General features: G+C 38.9%; 1 protein-coding gene across 1 annotated transcript in view; it reads left to right on the forward strand.

Annotated features, from left to right (window-relative positions):
* The window catches only part of NAALADL2 (N-acetylated alpha-linked acidic dipeptidase like 2), a 608,694-nt gene that overhangs the window by 190,057 nt on the left and 401,118 nt on the right, over positions 1–17,519 (forward strand). The gene's annotated exons all lie outside the window — the stretch shown is intronic.

The following is a 17,519-nucleotide window of genomic DNA, read 5'->3' on the forward strand; positions in this document are numbered from 1 at the left end:
ATATGATGAAAAAAATGTGCACCATAAAGTGTCATAAGCAAACTATTAAATAGATGCCAAAATTTTGAGCAGATTATGCAATATCTGCATTAGAGATGCCCAGGCTCGGTTTTCTGAAAACCGAGCCCACCCGAAATTAGGGGATCCAAGTAGGCTCTGGAGCCGGGTTGTTACTTTCACGCGTCCTCTGTTCTGAATCGAGGCAAAACGTCATTGTTGCATTGTCGGATCTCGCAGGTTTTGGATTCCATAAGTACCTCCCTCCCCCGGAGATCCAGTGCCATTGCTCACACAAAAACAGGGGTAGCAGTGTTCTTGTCACTCTCCAGTCTCCAGTGACTTTGCTCACTGCCATTGCTCACCCAGAAACAGGAGTAGCAATGTTCTTGTCACTTGACAAAAATTGACTGGAAATTATTGGAAATTAATGTTATTGAGGTTAGTAATAATGTAGGGATAAAAAGAGAGACAAATTATGTGATTTTGGATTTTTAGAAAAAAGAACCCAATATCCAAAACACACGAGCGCGATTTTGTCAAAACCAAAACACGAAGTTAATCCAGATCCAAAGCCAAAATCAAAAACAAAACACGGGAGTCAGTGAACATCTTTAATCTGCATACCAGGTATACCTTAAGCTTGCTCCTTGCTCATAATGACCTTTTAAGTAATCATGGTACCAACAAGCAGGATAATAGCTTGTTTGATATATTGAAACATGGGAAATTGTGTGTATAACAGCAGAAAAAAAATGTTTTATGTACAGTTACATGATCCTAAAACATACACAGTTACCCATAGTAAGCAATCAGTTTCTAAATGTCATCGTTTTAGAATTGTTGGCGTTTGTATGTTCTCCCCGTGTTTGCGTAGGTGTCCTCTGGGTACTCCGGTTTCCTCCCACACTCCAAAAACATACTGGTAGATTAATTGGCTTCTATCAAAAATTGACCCTAGTCTCTCTCTCTGTCAGTGTGTGTGTATGTTAGGGAATTTAGACTGTAAGCTACAAAGGGGCATGGACTGATGTGGCGAGTTCTATGTACAGAGCTGAGAAATCATTGGCGCTATATAAATAAATGATGATGATGATGAATAGTTAGCAATTAAAGCAAATTTTAGTTACCTGTGCAACAATTTTCATAAATGTCTTTTATATACATTATACATATGTTTTTGGGTAAATATTTGTTCATATATGTATTATTTTGACAGCAAATTGATAAATATGATGATTGTATAAAGAGTCAGCACCCCCTTGTTGAAGTTGGCACATGCGCATTAGTGCCACTTGGGGCTTCACTGTCCATTTGCCTCTCCCCCATGCCCCAGTGCATCTTCCAATTCCTGCTGACTTGGAATATAAGGGGTTATGACTCCCGCACCAAAAAAACCATATTTTTAGCGCAAAGAGGCTGGCGGGGTGCCTGGTTAAGCACGGTGTATTCCTAATGCGCTTAGCATGTTCCACCGAACCTGACTGTATAGTATATATTCACAGGTTCATTTCTGACTGGGTGTGGGATCGACAGGTGTGAATAACAGCTTTCTGATATAGATCCATTGTTTAATATGTATGCAAACCCTCTCCCTCTCTCTCTTTCTCTCTCTCTCTCTCTCTCTCCTCCCATTAGAATTAGGTACCAACCAATGATAGAAACAACTTGTTGCTTCAGGTTGGCCTATGGGCATGTTTGTAAGCCACTACTAATTTCGCTGCTTTTAAAGTTTTTTTTTTACATTAATATTTAATTTATCCAACCTCCTTTTCCTGTAAGAATATGCTTATGGGGATCCTCCTCACCTAGCAGGCTCCTGGCACTTACATATACACATGGCATCTACCAAAGCTAACTTTTCCTACAATCAGTGGCTAGTTTGCTTTAACAGCTCTGAATTAGGTATATCCTGCTCTGAAGAGACCAAAAGATAGAAAACACCTTTAATACTTATTTTAAAGGTAGTGTTTCAAATTAATGTTATTAGTCCAGTGAGTGCCTAATGATTATTTTTCTCCTGTTCATCGAGCAATGATTTGCCCAACCATCATGACCACCTTGCTAGAATATGTGATATGTGTCTATAGATATAGATATAGATAGATAGATAGATAGATTCTCTCATATATCTATAATATAAATATATATATATATATATATATAGAGAGAGAGAGAGAGAGAGAGAGAGAGAGAGAGAGAGACAGAGAGATTTCTAGAGCTAGTTATTTATGTTTGGGTAAGGCATATTCCATTTTTATAAAATGAACCCTCAAGACAATTAAATAACATTTTTTAGGAGTCATACAGAGGGCTTAATTTATGAAACTCAAGTCTGTCTATATTTGCACATGTGCACCAACATTTCCGCTAAAGCCGACGAGTTTGTGGGGAAAGATGGCAATTTTTATGGAGGAAAAGAGGTTTAAAGACTGGCTAATGTGAGGATTTGGGCGGAGTGAGGACTTTTTTTGCAGATTACAATATCAGCATACTGGTATGCCTAATTTTGCAGAGCAGTACAATTTTACATTTCATATTGTGGAACAAACTTCTTTAAATTAGATAAAAGGGTAGAGAAGGTGCATGTTTAGGGGTGTTACTTGCTGTGTTGGGGGATATAGAGATATTTATACTCTTCAAAAGACTTGAATTACACTTATTGTAATAAAAACAATCCACTAGAATATTTTATACAACCAGTAAATAAATACCAGGCAGGTTTACCACATCATCTGTCACCTACACAACTAGCTTAAGGAGTTACAGTCACCTGACTGCCCTGAATTGCAGAATCCAAAGCCCATGGATCTCTCCCTCCGCTGCATATTTAGTCTCTGGTAGAGAATGGCAGCTCAATACCAGACCTTGCACCTTCCAGGAATCAATCCACAGAATGACTAATACCTCCACCACCTCCCCCCAGGAGTGGCTCCTTTTATCTAGGGTCAAATTTCCACAGTGTTTTCCCCTCCCTGAGCAAACCCCTGACTCTCTCTCTCTCTTTTTAAACATTGGTGGGTGCTGGATCAGGGGGTAGGAGGGGGGAGTGGCGATGAGCTGTCCTTCCACAGAAGCCCCCTGCTGGGTTGCAGGCAAAATGTCTAAACTAGTTCTATGGAGAACAATAGATACTAATTGGCCTCCCCCAACTCCAAAGATAGAATAGCAGTCAGCCCTTCATAACATTAACCTCTTACACTACTTTGTGATGTCACAGGGTCCCCAGCTGTTTCTTGCTTCCTGTAGGGAATAGAGGGGGAGAATGAATGCAGTTCCAGTTTCCTCACCTGTATCCTGGACTCCACCTGATCCTTACCCATAACCCACCTGGCTTCAATTTGAGAACAATGTATAACAGCATCACTGAATTAAACATCAAACACATTTATACAATGGTTAACATGGAATGAAGAAGTCTCTTATCTAGGCATGACTGCAATGTCCACTTATCCACATGTAATAAGACACTGCAGTTCTTTTTTGTTAAGCTGGGGAACAAAAGCATGGGCTATAAAAAGTAAATGCTATAATCCACATTTTGTGAGAAATGAGGGACAGGCTAGTTAAGGAATTATCAAACTCGTTTTGTCACAGTTTTGATGAAAGAAATTTTGCACCTTCCAATTTGGTAGAGAAACAGTTTTCTAGGGGTACTTTGTCCAATACATCACAAACCTTCAAATACACAAAGTGTCCTCTGTAATTACGACTTACCTGATGTCTCCTCACTCTCATGCATAAATTGGGCTTAACTAAGCAGTATTTTAGGAAAATATTGAAAAGTTTATTTTAATTAATGGAGTGGCTCTAAAGTGTTCAGAGATTACACTTTTGTACAGGGAGAGTTTCCCATATTTCTACATGCTTAGGTGCACTTGTCCTATGCAGGTCATGAGTCTGTGCACTGGGTGGATTATCTAGGGGCAGAGGTGCAAAACCAAGTCCAGTCTGTGGTTTATTCTAGTGTAGTCTGTATTGCATTAGTGGCTTCGCTCATCTTGCATGTTTTAAATGTGTATTTAGTCTTTCATGCCTATTATTTTAAAATAAGCATTTTTTTTCTTAAATAGAGGCCAGTACCACAACAGTACTATATTAGTGCTTACAAAGCATTATTTCTACAAAGTGCCATAATATTTAATGATAATTTCCATTTTTTAACCATAAATAAAAGGAGACAAGAGCATTATGATTACTACTGTTAGTAGTAATATCTGTAATTTCATGTGAACTTGTTACTTCTACTTGAGCATCCCTCTAATTTAGACTTGCATAGGTGATGTGGTTATGTGATGTCACGTGGCTGATACGGGAGTGCTTCAGTGTTTGAAAAATGTGCAGACAGCATTTAGTCAGTTCAATCATGGGACTAAAGCAAAATAGCACGGTTAAAGGTCTACATGGGTGTTGTGGTCTTCCTGGGTCCTAGTCCTTTCACTGTGTTTCTCTCTTTTTCTTTAGCATCAGGAATTAATTTTGATTTAAATGGACACTAACCTCCTATTATTTGTCTTTTTATGTTGTGTGGGAAATAAAAAATACCAGGTTTATGTTATATCTTGTGTGTATATATATATATATGTGTGTGTGTATATATATATATATATATATATATATATCTACTATATAAATGCTTAGTGGTGTGTGTGGGAAAAAAAACCCAAGCTGCAGCGCCACCTGCTGGGCAGAGTTATACACTGACCTATATATTTCTTGAAGGAGAAGTGACAGTTGGGAGTGGTTGGTGGTTGCCGGGGGTAACAGTGGGGAGTTTTTAACACCTTAAGTAGCTTGATGAAGGATGTGGCGATGAAGATGAAGGATGAGGTGATGGAGAAATGCATGACAAGAACCTTTTTAACACCTTAAGTAGCTTGATTTGACTAGAATGCATGAGTATCATGCACGGGTTAACTTGTGTATATATATATATATATATATATATATATATAAGCCTAGCGGCGCGTGTTAGTGTGTGTGTGTGTGGAAAAAACTATTTTCTCAGAAAGGGCTCATCCAATTGACCTGAAATTTGGTATACTGACATTATTTGACAAAAAAATTATAATAGTGAAGTCAGTTAACTTCCATCATCCCCCTTTCCCCCCGTGGGAGGGGTAGTAAAGGCTAAATTTACGAGTTGATGGCTCAAACTCTTGACTCCTTCGGGAATGCCAAGGCACAGATTAAGATTGAAAGTTGGAAGCATTATTATGCTATTGAGAAATCTGAATGTTAAGAGAGGACTGTGCAATGGCACTCGATTAGTAGTGACAGCACTGAAAACGAATGTGATACAAGCAGAAGTTTTGACAGGCTCTGCTGAAGGAGAGAAGGTGATGATACCTCGGATTGACTTATGTCCATCCGAAACAGGACTGCCATTTAAGCTAAGACGGCGGCAGTTCCCTTTGAAGGCGGCATTTGCTATGACCATTAAAAAGTCACAGGATAAAACACTTGACCGTGTGGGTATTTATTTACCAGAGCCTGTCTTGACTATTGTATGTCGCATTTTCACGAGTACGGAGAAGCAGTGATGTGAAAGTGCAGGTTATGAATACTGCCCTTCAAGGACGACTGATTGAGCACAGCGATAAGGTGTTTAGCAGAAACATTGTGTATCGAGAGGTTTCTAGAACAGTAAGACGATGGAGATTAAGGATGTGGCGATGAAGATGAAGGATAGGGTGATGGAGAAGAATGATGAGGTGGTGACATGTGGACAAAACCACGTTAAAAAAGGGCGCTTACGTCTCGAAGTAACGCTCTTTTCCTCTTTCACTAGCCCCAAATGCATGACAAGAACCTTTTTAACACCTTAAGCAGCTTGATTTGACTAGAATGCATGAGTATCATGCACGGGTTAACTTGTATGTATGTATGTATGTATATATATATATATATATATATATATCTTGTATATATACATTTCTATGAGAGCTGTGGTTTTGTTTACACATAGCATGCAGTCAAGAGTGGACTTACTTTTTAGTGATGGAGTGAATTGGTGCAGATTGAAGTTTTTGCAGACAAATAGAGCACTGGGGGTGCTTCTAATGGGCCATTCAACTGCTGTTTGTAGCAGACACCATACCTGCCAACTTCCCAAAGTCAGCGTCCAGGAGTTGCCTGGGGATGTGAGTGTGTGGGGGCAGGGCTAAGCAAACATAACTCTTTTGGCCCCACCCCCACAACGCAAACGCGTCATTTTACACCAGAGGTGGAGCCAAAAGTTGTGATTCCCTGAGAATTGCAGAATTTTGGATCTATTTCTGCCCACTTCACTAGGAAGTAGGCAGATGCGGGAGGCTGCCATACTCTCCCGGGAGTCCGGGAGATCTACCCGGAATCCAGGAGTCGCCCGGACATTCCCGGAGAGTTGGCAAATATGGCAGACACTGTAATAAAATGTAAAGCCTTTTGTATACTGTGAGGATACCGGGTTTAACGTAACCTTCTGGGCCGCACAGCTGGCCTACCCGGTACCTATCCAAGGTTCAACATCACCCAGGCAAATATCCGAAAATAACACAAATAAGTTTATTTAACAAAATGGAAGCACAAACCAGCAACAACAGATGTAAATAATAATAACTTGCAACAAATATCACTACACTACAGTCTGGCACAGACAACATACAGGGTATAATGAAAACACCTCACCCATATCCTTGTTACTTTCAGGGACTGCTGCCTCTCTCCTTTTAGACTAACAGCAACGGTAGTGGCCTTAAGTCACTGTCACTTAGCTTTCGGCGGACACACAGCTCCCCAAGACCTGGAGAGGTACATCAGGGCACGGCAGTACTCAAGGGACAGATTGTCCCTTTCCTGTCAGGGGCAGAGCTTAATACAGCTCAATGCCAGACTGTCCTCAGCTATCACTCTTAAGTGAATGCCAATTTGCTGTCTTCTCTAGCCATTTTTTAAGCCCAGAAATCACCTCATCAGCAATTCCAGGATCGGCCTGATTGGTCCTTTTTCTATGTTTACCTTTTCACAAGTAAACATACATGCAAGGCGATAACAATATCTGTCCTAATTAAATCAGGAGTTAATCATCTGTTATGTGGCTATACAGGAATGTTTGTTTAAACAGAGATCAGGATCCAGACACCTTTACATTTAAATACACAATGCAGTCCTCTGCCATTAAACATAGAGCTCTGTCTCTGGGCCTTTTCTTATGTTAGCACACACAGACCCACAGCTAAAGGAAGACAGGAAACCCCCTGGTGTGACGTACATTCATACAGGACTGGTGGACAATAACCCTTTTGCCTAGACTGAAACAATGGCCGAGTCTGCATGCTAACTATACAGGCTGGCAGTTACTTCAAAACAGAATATACACAAGCTTAAATATGACTGACAAATATTGGGAAACCAGAGGGCTAAAAAAAGTATATGTTTGATAGTCCACAGTCACCTCATTACCTCATATATACATTTATATATATGTGTTCTTCTTTAACTCAGTAAATCATATGGGAAAGCATTAAAATTATATTAGTGTGCCTTTACCATTTTCAGTATATACTGTAAACACAGTGGAGTTTATCAATCTGATTCGTATACCTGCCAGAAACCATCCATATGTCATTATAAATATTATGAAAAGTAACTTAGTTGTTACTATAAATGGCTATTTTATCCTGGAAGAAAACACTTATCCAGGTGTTATTTTGTACATTGGGAAACGTAATAATCTAATATTTTGTAACAAGATATAACAAATACCATATTCTTAATATCGTTTTTGGCAGAGTCCTCATACTTTTTCCATGGGTTTGATTCATTTTATTACTTGTGTAATAGTATTTTATCTATTTATCTTTCAGCATATGATATACAACAAAGCATGTTTTTATTATGATTTTATATGCCTTGTCCACTGAAGGTTATGAACCAGCCAACTAAAATATCATTAACTCAGTATAGGAAATCATTCACCCTCATTACGATGTCCTTCATTGTGGCAATTTTTCTTTGCTATGAGATTACTGCACCTTAACCAGTGCAGCCATAATTTAACATCCTTTTCTTCTAAGAGAATATATTTAATGCATTCAAAATACACTTAAAAGCAGGTATGCCTGGAATAGAAAATTATGTAAAGTAGTTTGTTAGGTTATCGTGTATTGCTTTGAAATTTAAACTCCTGCAAATTATTTTGTGTGCATGTTGAAAACTTAAATTGTACATTAGAGAACTATGATTACCTAAATGCCATTAAATAATGTGCTTGCAATTAAAATTATGCACCCTTCTCTGTAAGACAACATTTCATGGAAGCCTTAAGCATTGATATGCAAAATAGATCTGCACTGTACTGCATATATATAATGCTAAAATGTAACATGTTCTCATAGTACCAAAGTTAATCATTAGTTTGGGAATGCTCACCGTTTGTACAAAAAAAAAGGATGAAAAAAAGAACGAAATAAACTAAAATAACAAACACGTTATCATTTAAGGAGTGTCTTCGTCAATTTTGAATTGTGAGCTGATAAATCATTGTTATTAATTTATCTGCTACTGTATGGATGAAATATAACACTTATGAATGCTATTTTAAGATTATTGCTTCCACCATTGAAACGTCTTATAAAGTTAATAATGTTCCAATTAGAAAATGGTCAAACTCAGTTTTTTCATATCTTGTGTAAATATTTCTGGTTGCTTGATAAGCTCTTTTGTAATAAATGTGTTGAAGCTAAATGAGAACCAGATGAGGTTTGAAAGCCTTGACTGGTTATTTTTTTTTAAATTACTTAATAAAGGTCAACTGGAAGTCTTGTTTCTGAGGAATATAGTATAAACTATAACTATAAACAGCATTCATAAGTGCTGCATTTTCACCAGTAAGCAGTAGAGATGAGCAAAAATTTTTAAAACTATTTGGCAAATATTTGCCTAATTCTAACTTTGGTTATGAAATGTTGCATGTTTTGTCTATAGAATTTGGCTTTAAGTATTCCCAGTCCTATCCCAACCAACAGCACAATGAATTGACTGTCGTCAACTCCGCTCCATTCATAGACTATATATTCCACAAAATGCAAATCTATAAATACAGCGAGGAATGGCAACGTAAAACAGAACGTGAAGATTGGATTTCCAACATGTCACACCTATACGTAATGAACTGTTATGCTTTGAAACTTGATGTCGCAATAATTTCACTCATCTCTAGTAAGAAGAACTTGGGATAAATGTATTAACATGCGGGTTCTTCAACACCCGCGAGTTCAGGTTCTTCGGCGATTAAATTTAAAGCGGCGCTGCATTGTAAAGGGAAACTTCCCTTTACAAGGCAGCGCCACTTTAAATTTAATCGCCAAAGACGCTGAACTCGCGGGTGTTGAAGAACCTGCATGTTAATACATTTACCGCCTTTTATTTAATAACAATCTTATTATGATTTAGGTTATATCTAATAATGGTAGTAATGGTAATGTTCCAATTCATATATGCACATGAATGTAATATTTACTGCATATTAATATGATTATTTGCAATAAGTGGAAAAATGTACAGTGATTTCATGATAAAGGTAGCATGTGAGAACATTGTTAAAACAAAATTGAAAATTAGTTTTAATTTCAATATGTCTGATCAACTGGCTTTTCTTATGGTCAAATGTTTGAATGAGGTTTACAGTAGCAACAAAGGACAGACCACTTGACTACATTATGCAAGTCTCAAATTATCGTGTTTGAAATACACATTTATTACATTATTTTTGATTTGTATATGTTCAAAAAAATGAAGAATATATTTTAAAAATACAAAATAATGATCACCTCCTTCTGGGACTCAGTCCATAGTTTCTTAAACACCCTATTTGAAGGCCCCATCCCGAAAGATCCCTGGGTTTTTCTTTTGTGTTACCCTTCCCAAGATTTGGACAAATTCTCCAAGAAACTAACTGCCCACATTCTGACAGCAGCCAAGTCACTCATAGCCCTTAACTGGAAAAATACCTCGCCTCCGTCCCTTTTGGCCCTTAAAAAGCGGATCTGGCATGTGGCCGCCATGGAGGAGATTAGGTCTTACCTCCATGATAGAGGCCATGTCTTTAACCAAGTCTGGGCTCCATGGCTAAGCGCAGAAAATGCATTTCCCGCCCAACCTGATCTTCTTCTTTCTTGACCCATGTGCGATGATCGTATCCCGCCCAATAGACGACTCTCCCACTGCTCCTGGTTCGCTACACCCTAACTACCCTCTGAAAATTCACAGTGTTTAACTTTGTGGTCCCCCCTTACCTGCGCAATTGCTGTTTTGGTTTTACTATGTTTGTTATATAGTATAATCGTCTTAATGTATGTATTTTCTTGATTGACCATTGAAAATAAAAAAATATAAAAAAAAAATACAAAATAATAAAGAGAGATTGTTGCCAAATACATAATGTTTGATATCTGAATATAAAAATTGTTTATAGCATATCATATAATATACAGTACAATTGATTAAATATAACATTAGATTAAATAACCATATTTTGGCAACCCATATGTACCCTATAGTCATCAACTGGGTTTATAAACAAGATAAGCTGTGGTGATTAGCTTCTTTAGCATAGGTATGACAGAGCATGGTTTCTTGCTTGGAGAAATTAAATTGTGACATTTTTTGGATTTCCACTATTTCCTTTAAGGTCATAACGGTGGGCTGATAAGCAAACTTAATATTACAGGCAAAACATGACTCTATGGCAAATTCATGCTATTCAAATAAATACAATAGTGACTTTCACAATCAAACTACAATGATGATCTATTCTGGAATAGGGATCTTTAGAAAACAATTGTAAGGATCCAGTTAACCGGTTGTGATCAGTTTTTTAGAAATGCTTCACTGATGGGTGTTTTCTATTTTGCATATTGTAGCAAAAGGAGGCATTTAGCTGGCAATATGCAGAGAAAGCAGGGAAGTAGAGTAAAACATTTGTGCAGTAATGCACCTAGATTGAATGTAAAGACTTATGTATGAAAAGCAATAGTTTAAGTTTGGTTAACTTACATGATTTGAAATCCTTCCTCTCAGCAAACAGACAGGGTATGTCTGTTAGTGCAAACAGAGCCAGTGATGGGCGTTTCCTCTTAAAGAGAAGGTGGGTGTGTCACCTGTCCATCAAGCTAAGGCTGGGGGAGGAGTATCAGGTATAAAAGCTTGTTTGTATCATTTGTGCACTGAGACCAACGCTGGGTAAGCTAGCTAGTCTTGAGAGAGCTGAGCTATGTGTAGCTAGCGTTTAGGGTCTCCAAGAATTGCTGTGAAATCTGTATGGTGTCAAAACATTTACCATCCTGACAATAAAACTACATAAAAAGGAAGAAATTGTTCGCGTGTGCTTCTGCAGTAGTGGGCTCTTGCCACAATATATTATGCTTTTTGTTTGTGTTTAAGCAAATTTGTTTCTTGCGTACGTGAGAAAGGGAATTCTTTCTCCTTTCTTAGATAGATTTTGTTTATGTTATATTCATTTTAATAGTGAGTATTTTGTAAACAAAACAAATGGGTGTAAGCATATGGGACGTATGTCTAGTAAACAGGGAGCATATGCTGCAGGTGCAGTCCTGCACGTGTCTTAGAACTTTACATATATAAGTGAAATACACCGCACTTAAATACAACGCAGTAAATCATATTGCCCTCCATTGTTAAAAAATGCATAGCATTGTAAAAGATGTTGAAGATTGTTGGAATATATACCTATATTTTAATATAAATGAATAAAGATTGCTATTTTAAGAGAGTTCAATTTGTCATTGAGTGTCCCGTATATACACATTTTCCTTTGTCCTTCTCCTTTCATCGGTTAATGTAGAACTTTGTATATGCCAGCAATTGCAGCTTTTTTAGAGTATGCCGCATTTTAGGGCACCATTGTGGAAAAATCTGCCTTAGTTCCTATATATATAATAATACCATTTTAGATATCTTTAGAATCTTGATCTTTGAATAGTTGCCAGAAAATAGTTTTTCCAGATGAAACATGTGAAGAAGTTACCAAATTTTTGAATTGTGCCCCAATATTTAAATTTTTCATACGTGATCTCTTTTTTAATGCTCTGCATTTTGATTATGGAGATCAATCAATTATATTTTTTAATGTGTTGGGGGTCAGTAACCACTGTACAACAGCTCTCTCTCACAAAAGCGCAGATGGTTTAAAATACATTTTTCAGTTATATTTATGATACTGAATCATGCATAAAAATCTTTTGTTTCTTGTTTAAATATCCATAACATTTTCTGCATACTATATGGCAAAAACATGTTCTGGACATAATTGCGCTCATCTAGAGGAGCTTTAGGTCAAAAATCATGAGAACAAGGACTTTTTTTATTAAAGGATAATTCCATCAAAGCTGAAAGTTCATGAAACACCCTGCCACAGATGGTCCCCTATCCGGGGTCCAGCATTCAGACTATCCAGTGTGTCGATATGAGAAATATAGTTTACCGGGTATCTTGAGACTACTTCTTGCTGACTCCATTTTTTTAAAGACAATCAGTTGGTTTGCACTACTCTGCCAGCAGGAATGTGTGTGAGTGAATAGAGCTGCTTGGTTGCTTGAATACTGAACTTATCTTTAGTAACATCTTGAGATGAAAATCAATCAAGATTATAACTGGAACTAGCACATGAGTGTACAATTTTGCACTGTATACATCATAACAAGATATCAACAAGAAAAACAGCACTTAGGAACTGTTTATTTGGAAAAGTTCAAGTGTACCTTTATCTAATTTACATCTTTAAAACATGTGAGTGATAGCAGCATATGCATTTTTGTCAGGACCTGCCCTTAATCATAGCTATCACTTTTAAGTGTTACCTTATGTGGTACCTCTGAGTGACCAGTTAGAATATGAGCTTCTCAGTCAGTGCTGGACCACTTAGTAGTGGGAACAGGAATAATACACTAGAGGGTGCAATTTCTCTCCATATAACCAGTTGGTCTTAGTCAGCGGTTCCCAAAGTGTGCGCCGCAGCTCCCAGGGGTGCCGTGGTGCTGTCACAGGGGTGCCACGGTCAAGGGGACAAAAAAAACCAAAAGACAACTTACCAATCCGGTGGTGCCTGGGACCCAGCATCCTCCTCCTTCCTTGCTTCGCACTGAATGTCGGGCGTGACGTCATCAAGCCCGACATATTCATTGAGCAGCGGCAGGAGAGAGGAGGATGCTGGGTCCCGGGCGCCGCCGCATTGGTAAGAAGATAGAAGAGAATACAGAAGAAATAGAAGAAAGAAGGCCAAGTATAATAAGTAAAGAAACGGAGGGTAAGTTGAAAGGAAACAGCAATTGAGGGGCAAAAGAATGAAGGAGGGGGCATAGTGAGGATGAAGAGGGTCAGACAGTGTGAGGATGAAGAGGGGCAGACAGTGTGTGTATGAAGAAGGGCAGACAGTGAGAGGATGAAGAGCGGCAGTCAGTATTTGTGGATGAAGAGGGGCCCAGAGTGTGTGGGTGAAGGGGCACAGTGTGATTACTTTATATATGATTTGCATAATAAACCTTAAATAACGACATGGACATGTGATTAAATTTGGTGAACTAAGGTTACAATTTATTGCTGTTTGACAAGAAAGATGGTGGCAGCGAAAGTGAATGCATACAAGCTACCAGTTAATACCGGAACCTAATAACTAATACCCTTATAGGGATGGCCAGCTGGCCCATAAATCCCAGTGCAACTTTACCGCATCAGAAAGACTTTACTTTGTCTGGTCCTACGGGTACAGTTCTTTAAACGATACCCAGGGTACCTGCACAGGTGACCCCCTAAAGAGACAGGATCGAAGAGAGAAGGCTCTTGCGGCCAATATAAACACCTGTGTTCTGTATTAACCACACTGCCTGTAACGCTTTCTTGCCTACTGTGCCTCCTCTGAATTCGAAAAGAAAGCAAGGTTAGTAAGCAAAAACATACTTGACAGATATACAATATATAACATACAAGGGAGGGAGGCAGGGAGGATGTATTTCAAACGTGCACTGAAAACCCACCTCTTCCTTAAAGTCTACCAACCATCCACATAACCCCTTCACCTCCACTCGCTCTCCCCTTTGCCTCATCTGTCTCCCCTTGTGTCTTTCTGTTTTCCCTCCCTTAGGTTGTAAGCTCAAATGAGCAGGGCCCTCTTCCCTCCTGTCTCCTCACCTGTTCTTCTGCTCCATGTTTATTGCTTTAACTTGCCTGGAGTTTCTGAAGTACTGGTATTTTTGTTTATTGTTTTGTGCTGTTTCACCCTGTAAGTGTACTGTTTGTATGGTGTACGGCGCCGCGGAAACCTTGTGGCGCCTAACAAATAAAGGATAATAATAATAATAATATTTCTGCTATAGTACCATATGAGCTTCACCCCCACCACCCTATTGCTTATAGTAAAGCTCTTCAACTTAACCCTTTAGGCTCATGACAGTGTAGCTGTTATATTCCGTTGTTTTATTTCCCTCATCCCCATTCTGGCATGATCCTTCTACTGGGTTGGTGTTTAGGCAGTCACCATTGAGAAAGTGGAGGGCTCTAGCTTTCTTATTACATTTTCTATCAAAAGTATATATGTTGGACAGTTGTGATAGAAATGTAACATTTATGTAAGAAGATATGTATCACTGTACCCCCTGTTTAGGTTCAAGATTTAGGTGTCTTCTGTTAGGAACTCCCTAGCCAGCACAATAAAACTCGGAGTCTACTCTGAAAGCCTGGTGTTCGCTGGAGCCCCTAGTGGTGGGGACAGACTTGGCCGTAGGCTGACAAAGGGTCAAGAATCGTATACCGGCTAAGGAGAACCCAGGAGTGGAGTGATTGGCGGACAGCAGCGTGGGGTTCAGGCAGAGTAAACCAAGGTCAGAGGTCACAAGCACAGGTACGAAATCCAGGGACAAGCGAAAGGTCAGGGGCACTGGCGGAGGAGCAGAATCCAGTTTCCAGGCAAATGGTCAGGGTCAGAAGAGTAGGTTCAAGGTCCAGGAACAAGAGAGGGTCATACACGGGAAGTCAGTCACAGGTTTAAACACCAAACCGAGAGAGAACAAGCAGGCAGCAGAACTGTGAACAGGACGCTTTAACCGGCAGTGAGGCTCTGATCTCACTGCCTTAAATAGCACTAAGAGCCAATCAGGACAGAGGAGGATAGGGCTGACAATCAGTCTCAGGAGGCAGCTAATTAATTACTAGCTAGAACTAGCATAAGTAATAACAAAACCAGGAAGCAAGTATAAAAATATAAATTAACCAGTTTAAATCATAAGAGAGCTCCCCCTGGTGTTGGAGGCTGTCCCTACACCCTTCTACATCTATGCCACAAGGAAAATAACAGAGGATAGAACCTAAAGCACATGCCCGGCTGCTAGTTCACGCCAGGATGTGGCATACAACCGCGGCTCGTGACATCTTCCACTGATATCAATTGGATAGGAGAAGAATATGGTTTGGGAAAAGGATTGTTATGACTGGATGGGGAAAACCAGAAAACCATACTGCACATAAAACAACAGAAGCAGAAAGAGATGAATTTACAGGGTGCTTGTTTATAGTGTTAGGAATAAACTGGCAGGAAGAATGATATTGTGCTGCAGTTAAAGATTGCGGTTAAAGAATGCATCAGTCACTCAGACATGCTAACTAAAATCATTCATAGATTATACTACACCCCAGTTAAATTGCATAAAATTTGGCCCACAATTCCCCATTCCTGTTGGAGGGAGTGTGGGAAGCCGGATCCCTGTTCCTTGTTTTCTAGAATTGCCCCAAAATCAGGCCTCTATAGGATGAAGTTTTTGGATAAATTGATTGAGTAACTTCACTGTCTATCATACTGCAACCATCTCTGGCCCTTCTCCAACTCTATCCACCAGACTTTCTGGCTCACTCTGATTGTTTCTGTATACTTTATTCTTTATACTTAAAAAAGATGGTCTATTGAGACTCAGTAGTAGACAGGAATAATGACAGAGTCACAGTACTGAACTGGTAATAACGATAAGTAGGATAACAGCTGAAGCACACCTGAAGCACAACTGTAACACAGTTAGGAATATGCAGACAAATAAGGAGTAAGTATCCCTGACACACTGGCAATGTAAAAGTACCTCTAACACTGATTCACAATAGCAAATTGCCTTTGGTATAATTGGTGTTCAGTTGAGGCAGCTATGCAACAGGATTATGGTAAGACAGTCCAAAAAGCACTCACATTTGAGCATTCAGAAAGAAGGTCAAGTTTCCCTCAGTATGGATGGAATAAATGTTGAACCGTGAGTATGTACTCTGAATGTATCTTTAGTAGACCTACCTGAGAATACCATGCTGCAGAAGTAGGTGTTAAAAAACCAAGGTGGGTAGTATGTGCCAGAAATTTCCAAAATCCACTCAGGAATTAGTATGGGGATTGGGAGCCAGAAGTCACCGTAATGCAGAACTATGGATCAGGAGCTAGTAATCACTGTATTGCAGAGCCAGGGGTCAATACCAGAAGTCTCTGTAATTCAGATAAATATTGGGTGGTGCTGTCCCATGATAGCTAGATTCTGGAGAGAAATGTACAACCTAATTCATTCAATTATAGGAGTTCTATTCACAGCTTTCACAGCTATTCTCAGAAGTACTTAAGAACACGATGAAACGTATTACACATATTATGAGTGTGGACTGATGGTGTTTCATTGGAAGAAAATGGATCAGTCCTCATAGAGATGATCGATAGAGTCTGGTTAAAACACAGCCAACAATACATAGCTTCTGTCCTAATAAATTTAATTTATTATTTGCCCTCGCTCATGCAGTCTCTGTCTGATTCTCGTCATCAACCTCTCCCCTGCTATTCCCTTACTAGCTTTCCCACCCCTTAGATCTATTGAATTAGTTGTGCTATATACAACTGTAAATATCTGTGTTTTGTAACTTGCTGAAAACAGATAAGTTAAGAATTGTTCTGTCTGCCACTAAGTTGTCTAAACCCCCCCAACCTCATTTTTTCTTCTGCATCCTTCCTTGTTATCCTTCAAAAACCTCAATGAAATCTATGTTAAAAAAAACTAAAACCGTAGCACAGTAAGGCTCATTTCTGAACCACACAAATTAGCTCCTTTAATCCTTTATGTTTAAAATGTGCCTACTTTTCTGCATAACATATTAAAAGGTCAAACCCCACTTCATGGGCTTTGGGACCCCAGCAAACCAGTCTGTGCTTAGCTTTGTAAATTTGTGGATACACCTGAAAATATGCATGATGGACACAACCACTTTCTGTTTTTCTCTAAAAGTACTGCTCATTTGGCTTATAATAAATTAATCAAGGCAGAGGAGACATCTGGACTGTCTTAATCACATGTGTCACTTTTGTGTGTTTGAAGCATTACATTAAATTGAAGTGCACTTAAAATGTTGCTTTTTGCAGAAGTGCAGGTGCAAGGTACAAAATACAAACCATTAGAATTCTAGGTCAAAACATGATCTCTGGCTCCTTTGCGGTCCAGGGAAAATAGAGTCCT

The sequence above is a fragment of the Mixophyes fleayi genome, chromosome 3, assembly GCF_038048845.1.
Source record: "Mixophyes fleayi isolate aMixFle1 chromosome 3, aMixFle1.hap1, whole genome shotgun sequence".
In the NCBI taxonomy this organism is placed as follows: Eukaryota; Metazoa; Chordata; class Amphibia; order Anura; family Limnodynastidae; genus Mixophyes; species Mixophyes fleayi.